The sequence below is a fragment of the Bacillus rossius genome, chromosome 10, assembly GCF_032445375.1.
Source record: "Bacillus rossius redtenbacheri isolate Brsri chromosome 10, Brsri_v3, whole genome shotgun sequence".
NCBI lineage: Eukaryota > Metazoa > Arthropoda > Insecta > Phasmatodea > Bacillidae > Bacillus > Bacillus rossius.
Genome location: NC_086337.1, coordinates 4,324,571 through 4,343,680, shown reverse-complemented (window position 1 = coordinate 4,343,680; position 19,110 = coordinate 4,324,571). Strand labels below are relative to the sequence as shown.

The window sequence follows — 19,110 nt, the reverse complement described above, 5'->3', positions numbered from 1 at the left end:
TGCATCGTATTGAACCAATGTATTGTTAACACTTCAGCATCGACTATATATCGATGTTTTTAATTCGATGCATCGAATACGCAAATTAAAACCAAAACAATAATATGGCCGACCAAGTTTCTGCTGTGTAATAATGGTCCACCTTGTGAACCGTACCTTAAAGTATTTTTTTTTTAACTTTCAGGTATAATGGGACCTAAGAAAAAAGTTCCGTTTGGCAGTTCTTTAATAAAATTGATGATAAGAAATCGAAATGCAAACTATATCAAAAGGATATCAAGTCTGCCGGAAATACGACGAACTTAATTGGGCATATTCGTAATGTTCTGACGCCGCCATCAGTGCTCCCTCTGAGAGCACAGGCCGTTATGTGTCCTCAACACCTGATCAGTGCCGCGCCGCCTGCCATTGAAGGCGCCACCTTGGGCGCGCCGCCGCCTGCCGCGGAGGGCGCCGCCACGCCACCGCTGCCCACCTCGGCCACAGTTGACGCTGACGCACAGGTACCTGACGCCGCCCCATGGACAGCTGCCACGGGTCTACCAGGTCAGTGTGCCGGCGTATATTTAAGTGTGTGTGTAAGGTGTTGAAGCACAGAACGGCCTCGTCGAGGGGGTGGCATTTGACGCCGCCGTCAGTGCTCCCTCTGAGAGCACAGGCCGTTATGTGTCCTCAACACCTGATCAGTGACGCGCCTCGAACGCGCCTGCGCGCGCAACATAGTGCAGTGCCCCGAACGGCGTGACGTCAGTCACGGCCCCCTACGTGTGCAAAGCGCCCGGCCGGGTGTGGCACTGCGCAAGGGTATTATTTATTCATGCATTTGATAAGATAAACAAAAACTAATAAGTATAAAATCATTAATAATTAATGTTAATTTAATAATCATTTTATAAAGTGTTATCATTCACAAAACTGGCCGAAGTCATCTTCCCGCGCTCCGCAGTTTCCCGCGGAATTTCCCCCCTCCCTGGCCCCGGCGGCCAGGGAGGGTAGTCAGTCGCCATCCAGCACTCGCCCGGGCCGGCAGCCCACGCACGGGGAGCTCTCAACTTTCGCGCCAACATCACCAGTCACTGCAATAGGTAATTATAGCCTAATCGTTTTAATTCAGCTCCCCGGCCGGCCCGAATCGGCCGTTCGAGACTCCGCGCGGTCCTTTAATAAAATGTGCAGTCCGACACAGGACTTTTCGTGTGCTACGTAAATGAATCGGTGACCCATCGTGCCACCCGCGCCTCACGCTGTGGAATCCCACCTCGGGAACTAGTTCATCGCCCCCGCAGGGCGGCACTGCGCCAAATGCGAATCCAAACTTTCAGACGAGTCATTAACTGGGACGTGCCACGGTCACGTGTGTGATATCCTGCAGGATTCCACCGCGCCCGTACCCAGCGTAACGTGGCCCTCGCCACCTCGCGGAGTAGCCGCAATTAGTTAACCAACTGAGTGGAACACTTTATCTATACCCAAACCCGGGACTAATTACAGTGACTATTGTGTAGTGTTTCGTGTTAAGTAATTTTGTGTGACCAATTTCCCCACGCATTCCACGTTGCGTCCCGCAGACTTTCACGCAGATAGGAATAGACTTATCGTCCGCCAGAGCATCCCACTCGCAATTCGCCGGGAACAACCCCTATCAACGTACTTGCCACCGGGCTACCGTGTGGCCGTAACAAGTCCGCCAATAGAGGGTGGCGTGCGTGGAGCTTAGGTCGACGATGAAGCGGCCAGTTACGTGAGCGTGTTACATGTAAAGTGTGCGACGGAATAAACCGGCTAAAAATACGTGTGTGTTTTTATTAATAAGGCGTCCTGGGAGGCCAAAACAGCCCGGGGAGTCCTTTGTAGACGCGTCCCTGCCTGTAGCCACGAGGCCAGGAACCCCGCCCTTGAGATTAAAATTCATCGAACCTATCAAATTCTCGTAAAATTCAGATCAGGCAACGGGGACGGCGTCAGTTCATATGGCTGCTTATCTCGAAATACAGCCGAAACAAAATACATTGAATTCAGTTAATAAAACAGAAGAAATATCGAATCCTCGAAATGCCAAGGATATGCCTAATAATAAAATTGATGATGGTGTACTTCAATCTAAACCAATTCCTTCTACAAGTGGCAGTGGCATTCAAAGTTCCTGTAAGCCGTTAAAGGAAACCTGAAATGAAACTATTGATTCGGACTTAGACGAAAACGTCATCCCTTTCAAACGCCAAAAAACAATACAGGCCGTCTTTAAAGATATTTCCTCTTACTCCAAATCTGGAGCGAAGATAAGGAAACTGAACAGCTGTTTATTATTAATGATTTGCAAAGACTATCAGCCTTTCTCAATTATTGAAAACGAAGGCTTCAGCACTCTAATGAAAACAGTTGCTCCTCAATATAAACTCCCGAGTTGAACAACTTAAGATGCTGGCTGGACGAAAAATATGAAGCAATTTCAGAAACAATTTAACAAATGCTGTCCTCTATAGAAGACAACCGTAACAACGGATATTTGGTCGGATATCTTAAACATGAAAAGTTTTTTGGGCATCACAACGCATTTCGGAATAGACATTGAACTATATTCGGTCACTTTAGGCGTGTACGAATTGGATGAAAGACATACATCAGATTATCCTGCTGAAATTCTGTTAAAGGCTTGCCAAGACTGGAAAATAGATCAAGAGAAATTGACAGCTGTTGTTAGGTACTGGCAACGCACCGAATATAGTTAAGGCGGTCTACTTAGCGTTCGGTAGAAGGAAACACATCCCATGTTTCGTTCATACTTTTAATTTGGTGGATGAGAGCACAATGATAAGTACTGAGTGGAGAAACATTGTTTCTAAAGTAAAAACAATAGTAACTTGGTTCAAACAGAGTTGCATTGCTAGTGATGAGTTGTGTAAAGCTACTGCTGCGACTGTGGAGTCTCCTGCTGGGACAAAATTAATACAAAGTGTAGACACTCGTTGGAAAAGTACATATTACATGTTACAAAGATTTTTATAACTCCGTAGTGTCATAAATGATATTCTCTTCCGCGACCCTAGAGCACCTGCAATGCTCAGTGCATCAGAAATATCTACTGTACCTATCATCTGTCATCGTGGTTCTGCGACCCTTGGAGGCGGCTACAAAAGAAATTTCGGGTGATAAATACTGCACAAGTAGTAAAATTATTCCCTTAGTTAGCTGCATGCTATCTAAAATAACTTCAGCCGTTATAGAATATCCCGTAGCGAAAGAAGTGCAGAAACTTGCTATTAATGAAATAAATAAAATAATGGGTCCAATAGAACATGTGACTGCTCTTGCTATCGCAAGTATTTTAGAACCACGGTTTAAAAAGATGCACTTCAATGATGCGATAGCTTGTTCGATTGCTTTATCGAAAATTAAAGATTTAATGAAAAAGAATTTGCAAAGCAGTGAAGAAACTGAATCCGATTTTGACAAGTCCGATAAAAATGACAGACCTTTTCATTATGGAGTGATCACCATAAGTTATTTCGTCATAACTGGAAAGTTAACAAATCTGAAGATGTTTTGTCTGACGAACTTTCAGTTTATCTCAGAACTCCTGTTGGAAGACTGAACGAAAATCCGTTAGAAATCTGGAGGGATTATAAAATAAAATTCTCAAAGCTGTACAAAATAGCTTTTAAGTATTTAACAATTGTTGGCACATTTGTCCCTTCAGAAAGACTCTTTTCACAGGCAGGGCTAGATTTAACTGAGCAAAGAAACCGATTAAAGGGAAAAAAATAATAAGTAAACTTTTATTTTTACATAGTACTGAAAAAAATATATTGGAATATGTACAGAAAATAAAGCTGTGTTGGCTGTGTGATTGTGAATTTTATTACATATTTTTCCTTGTACTAACCTAGTTTTCTTTATGTCATTGCGAAAACAATCGATATTTTAGAAACATCGATGCATCTGATCGATGTATTACATCGTAAAAACCATCGATGTAGGTATATGTTAAATGTCCATCCCTAGAGCGAGCACTCAAAGGCCTATTCATGGGGGAAGGGGGGAAGTGGGACTCCTACAGCGAGCACCCGAGGGCCGCTCCAGGGAAGGTGATCTAGAAATAGCACCCGATGGCCGCTCCAGAGGGGGGAGGGAAGAGAATCTAGAGCGAGCACCCAAGTGCTACTCCAGAAGAAGGAGGGAAGAGGAGTGAAAGCTGGGAGAGTAATAACTTTTCCTCTGTTTCCAATGTTCCAATTTTTAAGTGTCATTTACAAGCTCTGTGTACCTAGCTTATATAGATCTCCTCCCTACACTGGTCACTGATACGAGTGACATATTTTTTCCCAATACAGAATACAGGTCATCCTGTGCCCTCCCCAGTAATTCACACACTAGGATATTATTTACTTATAACATACATAGCACTGACACACATTTTATATTATACAGTCATTAATAAATCCATATGCAATGCTCTAAACGTCCAAAAAATTCTTGCTGCCATGTATGGTATGTTTGCGGCACCACTCGTAGCCTATATCCCACGGCTGGTGTAGAGAAGCATGTCGGGATATGCCTTTCTTTGCGAGGCGGCCATGTTGGTTGCAGAGAGAGGAGGCCGAGGGCAAACGCAGGACACGACAAGTGTACTTTATGTAGGGAAATCGTGTGAATGTAATTGCAAGTGTAATTTGCCAACGTAATTAAAAGTCCACTCCGCACACTCCGTGCGCGACGTGTGAACGACAGTGCAAAGCCGTGTACATTATTTCTGAACCTCACCAATCCAGTTAGGGATCAGCGTCCTATGCTGTGTAGGGCCAGTGGGGCAACAGGCATTAGGGGTCCCTAGCATCATCACCACCGCCGCCGTTCCTAGTGGGCCACGCAGGAGCTTTCGGACCTCACGACCCACCTCGTGGCTGACCACCGCGTTAGCCTGGCATCCTCCCGGACACATTTCCCTGCAAGAGAACAGCCTTCCTGCTAGGAACACAGCCGAGTCTCGAACACGAGAACCCGGGCGATGGCACCATGATGCACGATGGGCGCAATCCCACTTGTAAACTTCTGGGATGTCTTTTACTTAATAACACCTCAAACAGAGATTTAACACACTATTATTTATTAAATTACTACACACAAAAAGCGCCTCGCGTCTGCCTGTGATTATCATTAACTCTTACAACACTGGTTAGACATGTGCCTGATATATGCTACAGGGATTAAGAGGCTGAGGGCTTGAATTAAAAACAAATATAGCTCTAAGGCTTTAATCAATGATCTCCATGGCAAGTTAAAATCACAGTCACGATGCACTGCTCGGTGCATATAACTGCGGATTACTCACGCAATGTGGCTCATTACCTTGAATGATCAAGGTCAATTGGTGTGCAGGTATGCCAACTTCTCTGCATGCACTGCTCATGCACAAACACAAAACACTAAAGTTGGGCACTTCAATACATTAAACATTATCCATAATTCGATGTGTATATGCATTTAAATAATTAAAGTCCAGATCTAATTTAAAAACAAGATTCAGTAAGTGTTTGCTACTGAACATACACTATCATGCACCAAACCCGTTCAAACTGTTAATGTTGGTTGGTAAAATTCTATTGCTGTTTTAAAGGCAATAAGACCAATGCCATTGCACACCACATCAATAAGCCCAACATACAATACGATGATTATTTTTAAAATATTCATTATACGAAGGTTGTTATAATTTTTTATTTTATATATTGTATGGGTGGGTGTTTCCCATATCGCAAAATGACTTTACCACTTTTGCCAGACAACTTTTTCCTAACTTCTTTAACTCCTTGGCCATATACAAATTACATGGCTGTAAACAAGCCTTTAAAAATGCTTGTGGTTATCCATCAACATTTATTTGTTTTAGAAAATAGGTTAACACGTTTCTTCATATATATTCCAACCATATCTGTTGTTAAATATATATGGCAATGAAAGCTTTACTCCCCTTAATTTGTGAACATTTTCTCTATGCCTACAATGTAAAAAAATAATATTTGTGGCTTTTCATAATCACTCGTTGCTTGTGGCTGTGTGTAAATTTGGGTGTGTGTGATACTTTTCTTCGACTGGCTTGGTACACCTGGTGTTGTTTAAAATTTTTTTGGTTAAAAATGGAGGTTAATCAAAAATCAAATACGGTTTGTAATGTATGTAATATTTTGTTGAAACTTTGACAATATGAAGTTTTTAGATTATGAATAATTTGTAATCATCGGCTGTTGACTTTTTTTTTTTCGAAAATAATGATAGTTTATTATTTATTATGGTGTAAGAGATTATTTGATTTGAGGTATATCATTAAGTTTTGGGTAATCAGTAGGGAGTTTAATCATAGTTTTTAAATATTAAGGGTGGATTACATTTGGCGTTATGAGTTTCCCGTCGTGGCTTTTCCGTGAATATAAAATTCATAAAATACTTTTTTGGAAAATAGTTATCGGACGTCGCGGCTTTTTTGAACGGAAAGAAATCTTGGAAAACATGGGTGTTGACACACTACACTTGTCCCTAAATTTACTTCCAATGAATGGTTTCGTAATTCCAACTAGTTTTTGAAAAATTAAAATTTTATATCTTTCATTACAATACCTGTGCTTTTCGCTCCCACCATTCACTGTTTACTCCTGATAAATAAGAATATATGTTTTCCTAATAATAGAGAAAGTCTTAATTAATCCAGAAAGAAAGGTTTCTTAATTCCTATGGGTTTGTGAAAAAATAACAGTTTACAGCATTACAATACCAAAGTATCCATGCAGTTGCTGACATTCATTGTTCATGTTTATCTGTGAGAGTTTTTAAAATTCTTTGTTTTGAGAACTTGAATCATTGTAGGTGTTGTTATAGTAATGAAATTTGTTTAAAAAATGACTATTGTAGTTATAAGGAATTTTTATTGCTTATATTTCATGTTTTTTAATTAAAATATGTAATGGTATTACAAAATGTTTGTTTAGTTAACATTATATTTAAAGTATGTACTATTTTAAGTCATGAATCGAACAAGTCTATTGTGAGCTTAAAATTTGAATCGAATTGTTTACATTGTTAATTTTCTGTGAGGAATATGGGTTCTGAACTGAAGTTGCTGACACATTGAATTTTCCAGTCTTTCCAGGGAATTCTTTGATTACAGCCGTTGTATATTCTGTGCTTGATATGGCTGGTGATCCTATTGGCATGATCCTGTAGGCTTGATCCTGTAGGCTTGATCCTGTCGTTGTCTGTCCGACTAGCCACTGAATGATACTATTTTGCCGGTTACTCAGGGTTCGGTAGAGGGGGGTTTGGGCCGCGTGGCCTAGGGACTTAGTCGCCAGAATTAATTTTGACACACTCGAATACAGTATCCTGGTTCTTTATGCACGATAAGGTGACCCTTTTACATGGGGCTGCCGCGTTTCCGCCTGTAACCATTGCTATAGGGCGAAGCCCGGTTCTGCGCTTTTATATTGTACTGAAAATACGGGACGTCCTGCCTGTGACGAGTATTACCCACGCAGCCAAGACTTGAATTCGCTATGACTCGTGCAATAAGATGACCGTCCGACTGGATAACACAATGTCCGGGAGGACACGTAAAAACACTGTACACGCGATGGCGAATATCTAGTCTACAAATACTCAGCGACTCGCAAAACTCCCGAGAAGCACACACGCGAGAAAAGTGACAAGATGTAAAACGCAACTGAATGACTAAGTGACAAACTCGACTCAACGACAATGCGACTGCACAAACTGAACTCCCTTCTCTTCGGCAAAGTCTGGAACTACAGCAAGACTCCACTCTCACCGTCTCGGAGCGACGTCACAGACACGTCCGCTGCCTCTCGCACCCAGCTGCCGACTGCCTGCTTCCCCGCCCGAGCGCCCGCGCCTCTCCCCTCTTCCCTCTCCGCGAGCCCGCAGAACACGCTCACTGGTCACAGGCGGAAGCCACGGCCTTGGCGCCCGGTGAACAAGTAAAAACTTATACATAACACTTCAAATAATAAAATTAACTATATACAATAAAAGAATGTTAATGAATATTTACAATAATAAGTCACGTCCGGTCCTTATGTATTACAGTTGATTTCCACTGGCGCGCGAACCTCTCTCGCCCCCCCCCCCCCCCTCCCATCGTGCCCTAGCCGCACTGCACTATTCGGCGCACACACGACACAGAGCAGGAGAAGGCGTTGGCGTGGCATAGCGGGCTGTGAGAGCTGGGTCGACACCTGGGTCGACGTCAAACCTGTGGTACATGATGTTTACTGTTTTAGGTCAGTACCTATGTACATAAAGTGCACATAAAAGAAATTGCAAAATAAGAAATAATTATGATTGTAGGTTGAAAAAAAAATTCTTTTTTTATTTGACCTACAATCATAATTAATTATTGTATGACAATAGTTTTTGTATGTACAGGATCTTCCGACGTAGTGAATGAAAACAGCAAGCATCATGTACCACATGATCAAGCCAACAGGATCATGCCATCATGATCAAGCCTTCAGGATCCAGGAATAAACTTCAATAATGAAAAGGAAGAATTAGTGTATTTTTATTTCTCCTAAAATGGCTACAGTTGTGCTAAACAAAGACATACATGATCGCTGGTAAACAATGACTGGTGGCGCAGTGTGAAAACACAGGTATTCTAATGTAAGCTTTAATCTGTTATTTTTCACGAACCAGTAGGAATTAAGAAACCATCCTTTCAGGGTAAATTTAAGGACGTGTGTCGTAGGTAAAAAACATATTTTCAGATTTTTTTCTCTTTCCGTTCTAAAAAGCTGCGATGTCCAGTAATTACCCTTTAAAACATTGTGGATGGTTAGTTATGTTATTATAGGGACATAAAATATACTTAAAAATATTTTTAATCTTTGCTTAGGAATAACTAATTTACAATGTACCTAGCTAACCTGATCTAACGAACCATTCACATGATTTTACAGTACTTTTAATGTAGCTATACTTACTTAATCAACTGTTCAAACTTTTGAAAAGGATTTTTAATGTTGCTTAACAATTTTGTAAATTTTTCCTTCACATAAGTATATGAAATATGAAAGTTGATATGAATATTTTTCGCGCAGGTATTTATCTGATTTGCTTGTGCGAGCGGATTACTTCAGTAACCTTCGGTGAACTTCGGAACTATTCGGGCCTGGTTGCTCCACTACATTGTAATTCCTAAACAACCATTAACATTTTTTTACAGTATTTTTAATGTAGCTAGACCAACTTAACTAACTGTCCACAATATATTTTAAAGTATTTTTAATGAAGCCTACCTAATCTAAAAGAACATCCTCATGACATAAAAAATTTGTAATATTAATACAAAACATACACAAACGTGACCTTGGAATGGACTGTTGTGAATATTAGGTTTGCAGGTTCTGTGATTCTCCATATATCAGAACGAAATAACAGCTATAGCTGCATCAATGCACAGGTATTTTAATGTAAGCTATAAACTGTGATTTCTCAATACCAGTTGGAATATATAGACACTGTTTTCAAGGTAAATACAGGAACGTTTATAGTTTTCGAAAAAAGTATTTTCTGAATTTTATTATTAATTTGTGGAAATGCCACAATGCATTTGACTTATACATTTACACATGAGGTACGTTTATAAAGTCACAATCTTTTCATAAATAAGATAATGACATTCTGAGTGCTTATTTGAACACTAGAGACGTTCCTGTCTTAACCCTGATAAGAGCATTTCAAAATTTGTACTGGTTTCTGAGAAATTACAGTTTATAGGTTACATTAGGACCCGCATACATAATTTAAAAGTAGTTCTTATTCAATTGCTGTTAATTATTTAAAATTTCTAGCACATAGTGATGAGTTAAATTCCATGTAGGTACTGTATCAAATTACCTACCCGAAATGAATGTAGAAGGTTTAATAACTGACCTACAAATTGGTCACAAACGTTGAGTCGAAGAAGGGTTAGCTAATTTTCAAGCGCATTAATCGTCGTACTTACACATCACACTACAATAAAACTGTATTTAACATTTTTTTTTCACTCATTCTATCTTTACGTATAACCTGCAAAAACTAAAATTGCAAAAAAAAACCCCTACATTTTTAGGGTATTTACTAGCAATGTGCAGGTGTCTCCCATTAGAACCAATACTTTTACACCATACTGCTCTGTCTCTCTCGCTGGGCTGGTAGTTCCCAGTCTGTCGTCGACAGCAGCAAATGGCGCTGAAAGCAGGCGATAAGTAGTCTGTATCGTTAGGTCGTTGGTCTAGAACATTTGACAAAACATGAATTCCGCGATGTTGAGAATTAATTGAAATGTTGGTCACTCGTCACGATCAACATTTAAACTTCACTCATACAGATTAATAGAACACACCTCAATGATGGTTGGGCACCGTACTACTTTTGCATATTAACTGAATAAAAATAAAATTAAATACATTTCAAAAGATGCAATTATTATTCTAAATGTAAATTCATGAACATAATACCTTTACAAATGGTATGGTGAATAACAATTTTGTGTTTAATCTTCAATCCTATATTATGGACACCTTCAGGATTAAAAATACAATATATTGTAACCATTCGTTCAGATTTCTGCTCGTACTCAAAAATTGGTTATAATTGCAAATTAATATTATATTTACTTTAATAACTAATATGACTCAATTGTGTGTGATTCAAGAAATGTTCGACTCCAATCAGCATGGTAGAACAGGAGCACTGATTCAGGTATACTAGTATTATTCAAGAAAAATTATAATCATTCCAAACACGGTTAACTATGTCAAATGCCATGTTAAAAGGTCAAAACTCTAGGGGAAATAAGTCCTTGAAATTATTCTGCATCAAATCACAAACATGACTTTAATACGATCTCCATGACAAAACTATGCAAATAAACCTGAGTTCATGGTGGAATGCAAACAATTATTACACAACCAGAATAACAACTTAACTATATTTAATGAATAACTCTCAACTAAAAGCTTTTATGTCCCAAAACAGGTTTTCTTATCAACCTACCCAAGTCTGAGATATTTTGTTTCTAGAAATCATCAAACAAATGAACCCTGTTACCAATACACATTACACTGTTTAAATAGGTCTTACTTGTTCGTATAAATTAATACCATTCAAATTCCCAAACTGTGGATCACTACATGTACTGGTAACATTTCGGTTATGGTTAACCTAAATAGCCCCTTTAAAGTCTACCAATGGTTCTGTTGTCCTCAGTAGACGAATGTTGTTCGTCCCTGATGAATTTATCGTCTGTACCAAGGCTGCTACACTCTTCTTGGGTCTGGAACTACAACTATGCCTGGGAAACAGCAGAAAAATCCTTCCTTCAGTTGCATTTCTGTAATCAGGAGTCTTGCAGACAACCCACAGATATCCACTACATTCCTGCAGGCAGGCTTGAGGAACAACGTGGTGGTGTGTCACGGGCTGTGTTGCAGGAACCCGGGCCGAGCGAGGTGGTGTTCCCGCCGTGCCCCAACTGGTTCCTGCAGAGCGTGCTGGCGTGCGACGGGGCGGGCACGGTGGCCTACAGCTCGAGGAACAACGTGGTGGTGTGTCACGGGCTGTGTTGCATGAACCCGGGCCGAGCGAGGTGGTGTTCCCGCCGTGCCCCAACTGGTTCCTGCAGAGCGTGCTGGCGTGCGACGGGGCGGGCACGGTGGCCTACGGCTCGAGGAACAACGTGGTGGTGTGTCACGGGCTGTGTTGCATGAACCCGGGCCGAGCGAGGTGGTGTTCCCGCCGTGCCCCAACTGGTTCCTGCCGAGCGTGCTGGCGTGCGACGGGGCGGGCACGGTGGCCTACAGCTCGAGGAACAACGTGGTGGTGTGTCACGGGCTGTGTTGCAGGAACCCGGGCCGAGCGAGGTGGTGTTCCCGCCGTGCCCCAACTGGTTCCTGCCGAGCGTGCTGGCGTGCGACGGGGCGGGCACGGTGGCCTACAGCTCGAGGAACAACGTGGTGGTGTGTCACGGGCTGTGTTGCAGGAACCCGGGCCGAGCGAGGTGGTGTTCCCGCCGTGCCCCAACTGGTTCCTGCCGAGCGTGCTGGCGTGCGACGGGGCGGGCACGGTGGCCTACAGCTCGAGGAACAACGTGGTGGTGTGTCACGGGCTGTGTTGCAGGAACCCGGGCCGAGCGAGGTGGTGTTCCCGCCGTGCCCCAACTGGTTCCTGCCGAGCGTGCTGGCGTGCGACGGGGCGGGCACGGTGGCCTACAGCTCGAGGAACAACGTGGTGGTGTGTCACGGGCTGTGTTGCAGGAACCCGGGCCGAGCGAGGTCGTGTTCCCGCCGTGCCCCAACTGGTTCCTGCCGAGCGTGCTGGCGTGCGACGGGGCGGGCACGGTGGCCTACAGCTCGAGGAACAACGTGGTGGTGTGTCACGGGCTGTGTTGCAGGAACCCGGGCCGAGCGAGGTGGTGTTCCCGCCGTGCCCCAACTGGTTCCTGCAGAGCGTGCTGGCGTGCGACGGGGCGGGCACGGTGGCCTACGGCTCGAGGAACAACGTGGTGGTGTGTCACGGGCTGTGTTGCAGGAACCCGGGCCGAGCGAGGTGGTGTTCCCGCCGTGCCCCAACTGGTTCCTGCCGAGCGTGCTGGCGTGCGACGGGGCGGGCACGGTGGCCTACAGCTCGAGGAACAACGTGGTGGTGTGTCACGGGCTGTGTTGCAGGAACCCGGGCCGAGCGAGGTGGTGTTCCCGCCGTGCCCCAACTGGTTCCTGCCGAGCGTGCTGGCGTGCGACGGGGCGGGCACGGTGGCCTACGGCTCGAGGAACAACGTGGTGGTGTGTCACGGGCTGTGTTGCAGGAACCCGGGCCGAGCGAGGTGGTGTTCCCGCCGTGCCCCAACTGGTTCCTGCCGAGCGTGCTGGCGTGCGACGGGGCGGGCACGGTGGCCTACGGCTCGAGGAACAACGTGGTGGTGTGTCACGGGCTGTGTTGCAGGAACCCGGGCCGAGCGAGGTGGTGTTCCCGCCGTGCCCCAACTGGTTCCTGCCGAGCGTGCTGGCGTGCGACGGGGCGGGCACGGTGGCCTACAGCTCGAGGAACAACGTGGTGGTGTGTCACGGGCTGTGTTGCAGGAACCCGGGCCGAGCGAGGTGGTGTTCCCGCCGTGCCCCAACTGGTTCCTGCCGAGCGTGCTAGCGTGCGACGGGGCGGGCACGGTGGCCTACGGCTCGAGGAACAACGTGGTGGTGTTACGTCACGGGCCGTGCCTGGAGCTGGGGGCCACGCCCAGAGTGTCCATCATCAGCGCGGCGCACAAGGAGCGTGTGAGCAGCGTGCACCTGCCCGGCGGCACGGCTCACTATCCTGGCTCCGTGGCGTCGGCGTGCACGGAGGACTCCGTCATCAGGCTGTGGGACGTGTCCTCGCACGCCCTCCTGCTGGAGCAGACTGCGCACCAGGTCAGGATCTTCTCATCGTTCATTTGCTCTTTCCTACTTCCTTTCTATGTAAGGGGTGAAATGGTTATCCGTGTTGTAAAAATTGATTTTTTTTTAATTCCAGAGTTTCCTGATTTAAACCATGTTGAGGGTTGCTGTGTACTTTTTTTAATTGTGCGACTTGGTGCCTTCTTGCACCACACGTTGGACCTTGGGACAGTGCTGCGATCTGTGGACTAAACGGACAGTTACGCATCATCATGGCGTCGGTTCGAATGTTGATGTATGTGCTCGAACATTTTTGGGCCTCAAGGCCCGGATTATAACGCAAATCAAGAGATACGGATGGTGAAAGTGTTATAATAACATCTAGGGAACGATTTTCAAAATATTTTGCATGGGTAAACGGTATAAGGACCTATCGGTGACGCGCGGTTGTAATGCCGACGGCTTATAATTAATGACGGACATTGCGAAGGTAGAAATTGATAATTATTAGAAGAGTGAAATTATGCGGCAGTGCATCTATGTTTACGGTTATTAAGGGCACACAAGAGTCCTTACGCGGGGATTAGTGAAGTTACACACACAAAAATAACTATAAAATTTATAAGTCAAAAACAAAGGGAAACGCTTACCTACTAGATAAGCACAATGGCGGCACAAACACCGGAATTGCAACACGTAATTTTAAACTTTTTATTGGGCAAAGCGGATGAAGCCCGTGATTTATATGAAGCGTCGGAGGAGGATGCATCCAAATTGGAGGATTTTAAAATTGTATTTGAGGAAGTTATAGAAAAAAGGAGTGAATTACTAGCAAATTTCTTTGCTATGTGCACTAACCCCCCCAGTGATAAGGTCTCTATGAGCGAAGTCAAGCAACAGTTCGCGGTTTATGACGTAGTGTTCCGGGAATTGCGTAAATTATACAATAAACAGACGTCAAGCCAAAGTGAGGTTAAGGCACCAGGTGACACAGTGCCTAACACGGGATCGCAAGCCACGTTAAGTCCCCACGTGTCAATGTTGCCTGCATTACCGCTACCGGTGTTCGGCGGTATCCGTGCTGAGTGGAAGGGATTTGCGGAACTATTTAACTCGGTAGTTGGCCAATGTTTGCACTTGACTAAAGTGCAAAAAACTCACTATCTGTTAGGATGCCTTAGAGGCGAGGCGCGGGACTTAGTTTGCAACATACCAGTCACGGAAGGTAATTATGATGTAATATGGGGCCTTTTGGAAAGGAAATTCTTGAGTGTTCGGATCACAGCTACCATCCATGTGCAAAAAATATTGCATTTGGCTTAAGTAGACAGTCGCAGTGAGAATGCCCTTAGCAAGTTTGTAGCCTGTGTCGAAGAGAATGTAAATGCCCTGAAGGCATTGGAATTCCCTGTCGAAAAGTGGGACTTCCTCTTATTGAACATTTTGCTAGAGAAGCTTGATTCACCTTTGAAACAGGGCATATACGGGTATTTCAACGATCTACGCGGCCAAAATTATTTTTTTGTTTTAATGTACTCTAAAAAATGTTACTAAGTCAAACCAATTGTATTTATGACTAAAAAATTATTTTCTATACAAAACCAAAGTTTTAATAGAAAAAAACATAAAAATTAAATTAAAACAATATAGGGTATATAAGACAATTGATCACTTAAACAAATTTATGCACGTATAAAAAGATTTAAGTAATATTTAGATTAAATAAATAAATAATAAATGAAAAAATATATAAATATATTAAATAATAAATAAATAAACTAAATAGAACCATAATTTATTTATAATAAAAATAATAAATAAATAATAAATGGAAATTGGTTTTTCATTATCTTGCAACAAAATATTTTTGAAGCGTGGGTCAAGTACCGTTGCAATCATGACTTCTTTTACTGTTGTGTACAACGGAAACCTAGATTTAATAATTTTCTGAAGAGAGATAGTAAATGCAATTTCCAGGATTATTTTGATCTTCAACATAGTAAGAAGGTGTTGCCTCAATTTTTATATTATATATATTATTTTTATTATATATATAATATATATTATATTTTTTTATTATTTTTTAATCACTATATAATGTGGTTTTGGCCCTATGTATAATAGATAGATGAACATGTTCTGCAGTCACAAAGTAGGTGGATGAGAAACAAATTATAAAAATATAAAGTTAATATAAGCCCTAGGTAATACTTAATACAAATAATAATAATAATAATAATCAAACACTATTATCCAAAAACAAATTTTCTTAGTCACTTACTGAAGAACACTTTGGTTTTAGATCGGCAGGCAACAGCATTTCTAGGGTTTCAGGTAGGTAAGAATTTAGCTTCCTCTTATTCCTTTCTTATTTGTGCTTCTTATAATATCATATTGCATCGATGAACATTTTGATTCACTTCCTGGATGGTCAAAGGGCTATTTTTATCTTTTGATGACTTTGTGCGATGGTATGACTTTTTGTACTTTGTTGCGCGAGTTGCCGAACGGATGACTTCCTTGAGTACATTCGAAGCGTCTCGCTTTCCAGTTTTTCTTAACTCTACTTGAGCAGCATGCACTATGATGTCCTCGTCAAAGTTAGAGCGAAGATACTCAGTTTTTCTTCTTTTGCTTCTCTCGCTCAGCTCCCCAAAAGATTTACTCGGTCGACCTGGCCGACTTCCCGGACTGTCGGCAACGGGAATCGCAAAGGTCCCTTCTAGCCAAGAGTGATTGTATTTAAGAAAAATATCTTCTTTGTTATGAGCTTTAGTCAATCTTTTCTTTATTTCTGATTTGAAATGTGCTAAATTTATTTTTAAAGTTTCAATTTGGTCATTGCTATAGCCTTCATAAGATAAGAGTTTATTTATCAAAAAATTAAGTTTTGCACCTAAATTAGGTAAATTTTCACTGTTCATGCGGTCAAACAAGTATTTCCTAGTTACGATCCTCATTTTCGATGTACCCATAAAACCTAAAACAAATAAACACCTCATTTAAAGCCAAAAAATGAAGGAGACTATTTTCATACAATTTACTGAACAATTTTCAAAACACTAAATTTCTGTTTATCCGGGCTTATCCGGGGCCAAATCCTTGGTTTATTAAAAGAAAATACATTGAACAATGAATTGCAAACCAAATCTTAGCCCGATCTATCCCGATAGTATGAAAAAAGTACCTATACAATATATTTTTATGAAAAAAAATTAGTCTAGGGAAGGGTCTACTTTTAGAGCTTAAAAATGAACTCCTAAACAAATAAATTATATAAATTAAAATATATATCATAAGTTACTAACCTGTTGTTTGAGAATCCATGATTTTTCCCACCACTGATCAACTTAAAAACATTAAATTTCACTTTTGAAGTGTAGCTTTTGTAAGAGCTCTGAGAACAGAAAACGTACATGAAGCAATACGATCAGATTCCGACTGACGGTAATGGTGCGTAAAACGTGAGCGGGGAGCGGGAATGGCTGGGTTTAGTTCTCGGAAGTGTCCTGCACTTCAGGTAGTCATTATCGTAGAAATGTGTATTGTTTTGATAACTGGACTTTTGGCCGCTTGGATCGTTGAAATACCCCTATGTGCAGGGGTTTGAAATGTCAAATGAAGAGGACATTCCCTCCTACTGCAATCTCTTGAAGTTTCTGGACAAGAGGGCAAAGGCAGCAGAGCAAGTCCATCTGTCTTCAGTTAGGTGCACCAGGCCAGTCTTCTCACAAAACACTTCAAGCAACCGGGTTCTTAACATAAATAAGTGGCGACCGATGAATGTGTCAGACTCAAACATACCCGGTTTTAGAAAGACTACACTTGTTTCAACTCAAGACAACCTGAAGTGTAGTGTGTGCGACGGATTTCATGGATTGCACACCTGCCAGGAATTTCGTTCAAGGTCGGTTGAGGATAGACGGAACTTCGTGCAGGCGCAGAGGCTCTGTTATAACTGTCTGCGGGGACAACACGTGGCAGCACAGTGTAAGTCTAAGTTTCGCTGCCAACTCTGCCAGGGCAGTCACCATACACTCCCCCACATTGCCACGGGACAGGGGCCTAGGAACTACGCAGCGAGCTCAGATGACGATGGACGGGGTGAGGAAGAAAGTCCAGCAATTACCATGTGTGCATCAGAAGAAATGAGGCCGGTCAATCCACCCACCACAGGGCTGTTAATGACGGCATTGATACGCATCAAGGACGGTGCAGGTCAATACCAAGTGGTTCGTGCGTTACTAGATAGTGCTTCGCAGTCTTCCTTCATCACAGAGGCGTGTGTACAACGGCTGGGACTAAGGCGACATCGTACAACTGTGAGTATTGCTGGGGTTGGCAACACTTTGATCCCGGAAGCCAAGGGATCAGTTATTTGCGAGATTAGATCACACCAATCACCAAAACTTCACATCACCAGCAAGACATTAATTCTTAAAAGAATAACCAAGGACCTACCATCAACTAAGATTGCCACTGGGAGCTTAGTGCATCTAGATGGCCTGCCGCTGGCAGATCCCCAGTTCTCTGTGCCCAGTGCCATAGACATGCTGCTCTCTGCGGAGGTAGTGGCAGAAGTAATGACAGGTACTAAGATTCACGGACCGCCTCATGCCTTCCAAACCCTATTTGGATGGGTACTGGCAGGCAATGCTCCATGTGCACAGTTCACTCAGCAGGCATCAGCATCATTACTGGTACGCACTGACGTGTCCCTAGACCTCGCTCTTCAACGGTTCTGGGAGGTTGAAAATCTCCCTAGTAAGACCTTCACATCCAGGGAAGATCAGATCTGTGAACAGCACTTCCAGGAGACTCACAGGCGTGACAACCAAGGCAGGTACGTGTTGAGGCTTCCGTTTGCACGTTCAGCGGACATGTTGGGTGATTCATTCACAACTGCCCTCAAGCGATTGCAGGGGTTAGAGCGTAAACTATGTCGATCCCCACAGTTGCTTCAGCAATACCAGCAATTCATGGAGGAGTACGAAAGCCTGGGTCATATGTCAAAGTTGGGACATTGACACAGGATGCCGACAGCAAGGTGTTTGTATCGTTAAGGGCGGATGCGCGTAACCAACCACTGTACATTATACCACATCATGCTGTGGTCAAAGAAGATAGTTTAACGACTAAGGTACGCGTAGTATTTGATGCATCGTCGGAGACGACCAATGGACCCTCCTTGAACAAGTTGCTGTTGTCTGGTCCTAAATTGCACAAGGAGGTTGCTGACATTGTGCTGAACTTCCGAACATCAGCAATTGCGATAACAGCTGATGTATGCAAGATGTATCGTCAAATTGTAATTGATCCTGAGGATAGGAAGTTCCAGTGTATTTTGTGGCGAAATTCGGTTAGTGACCCAATACATATATTTGAGCTGAACACAGTAACGTATGGACTATCATCTTCACCCTTCCAAGCGCTCCGAACCATGCAGCAGTTGGCAACAGACGAAGGCGCTAACTATCCTTTAGCTGCTCACACTCTGTTACATGATGTGTTTGTTGATGATATTGTGACCGGAGCTGATACTGTAGGTGATGCACAGGAATTGAAGACTCAGCTAGTGGCGCTACTCGGAGCAGGTGGCTTCCAACTTCACAAATGGTGCTCTAATAATGGAAATGTAGTAGGCACCCATGACACTGCCCAGGCTGATATGAAATTTGACAGTACG

The 19,110-nt window shown here is 43.0% G+C and overlaps 1 protein-coding gene across 1 annotated transcript in view; it reads left to right on the top strand.

Moving 5' to 3' along the window:
- Positions 1-11,764: 11,764 nt before the first annotated feature.
- LOC134535727 (gem-associated protein 5-like) overlaps positions 11,765-19,110 on the top strand; it is a 212,626-nt gene continuing 205,280 nt past the window's right edge. Inside the window, exon 1 of the mRNA XM_063374945.1 lies at positions 11,765-13,457. The gene's annotated coding sequence lies outside the window, so the exon portion shown is untranslated. The remainder of the gene's footprint in view (positions 13,458-19,110) is intronic.